This window comes from Octodon degus, unplaced genomic scaffold (assembly GCF_000260255.1).
Source record: "Octodon degus isolate 3935 unplaced genomic scaffold, OctDeg1.0 scaffold00345, whole genome shotgun sequence".
In the NCBI taxonomy this organism is placed as follows: Eukaryota; Metazoa; Chordata; class Mammalia; order Rodentia; family Octodontidae; genus Octodon; species Octodon degus.
This window is the reverse complement of record NW_004524921.1, coordinates 701,383-702,952: the sequence shown is the minus strand read 5'-3', so window position 1 is coordinate 702,952 and position 1,570 is coordinate 701,383.

Sequence of the window (1,570 nt, the reverse complement as noted above, 5' to 3'; positions counted from 1 at the left end):
GCAAGATGATGCAAGGATGAACAATGTGAGATGAATAGGCATCAATGAGAAAGAAGGAGTCAATACAGATGACATTAAAAAAATATTGGCAGAGTCCCAATCCTAGCATAGGTCCGGTGAGTGTCGGGGAGAGCTTCCTGTTACCCTCCATGGTCGGGACTCTCTACCTATCCCAGCCCAAGGGCAGCGTGGGTGAGACCCTCTTACAACCCCTTGGGACGCCCCCCACCACTCCGCAGCACTTCCCCCGCACCGCTCGCCAAGTAGGAATATCTGCCGTGTTCCGGGAACCCCCCAGACCCAGTCCTAGCCCAGGCATGGTGAATGTGTGGGAGAGCTTCTGGCTACCCTGCACCAGCGGGACCTATTACTGATCCCAGACCAGGCACAGCGTGGGTGAGACCCACTTCCACCCCTTGGAACGCCCCCCACCAATCTGCAGCACCTCCCCCACCCTGCCCGCAGAGTAGGAATTTCTGCCACATTCCGGGAACCCACAGTCCCAGTCTTAGCCCATGCCCGGTGAGTGTGGGGGAGAGTTTCCTGCTACCCTGTGCCAGCGGGACCTACTACTGTTCCCAGCCCAGGCACAGCGTGTGTGAGACCCTCTTCCACACCCTTCGGTCGCCCCCAAACACTCCGCATCACCTCCCCTATGCCACCCGCCTAGTAGCAATTTCTGTGATGTTCCAGGAACCCCCTGACCCAGTCCTAGCACAGGCATGGTGAGTGTCTGGGAGAGATGCCTCTCCCCTCTACTCCACCTTGTCCCCTCCAGGCTCAGCTCCGGCCTTGCATACAGGCCTGGGGTATAACCCTGCAGCTGCAATTTCTGCAGAGAGTGCAGAGGATAGAACCACCCAGCTAGTCCAGGGGGAGAAAATCTTGCCAGAGGGGCACAACAGGTTCACCCTCAAGGGCAGCAGCAGGAAGGAGCTGAGCAGAGCAGCCAGACCCAAGCCAGGCACACCTGGATAAATCCAAACTTTGTAGAGCTGCACCTGAACTTTAGTACATGCTAAGGTTATAACTACAACGAAGATCTACAACAAAGGTCAGAAGAGAGTGCTACACAAAATGATGAGAGGAAACAAAATGCAACCTCACATTGCAAAATCACACAGCTGGGAGCAACAAATCAACGCATTGTGAAATAAAAAAAAGAACAGCTGGGGCTGGAGAGATGGCTCAGTGGTCTAAAGCACCTATTTGGAACAAGCTTGGCACAGCACAGGGACCGCGGATCGATCCCCCAGCATCACACGCCAGCCAGCCGCGCCCCCTGGTGGGCTGAGCTGGCCACACACACACACACACACACAACACACACACAATATATATATAAATGTTTTTTTAAAAAAAGAATAGCTGCAGAAAGGTATGGAGGAACTCAGATTGGAAATAAAAAAAAGAAATCCCTGAATTAATAACATCTGCAGTAAAGAATCAAATGCAGAAACATATAGAGAAATCCGAATGGCCACTCAGAACAAGTGAGGAGGACACTAGCTCTGCTCAAATGCATGAATTAATAGAGTTGATAGTAAATAAACAACAGCAGAAAGATAGA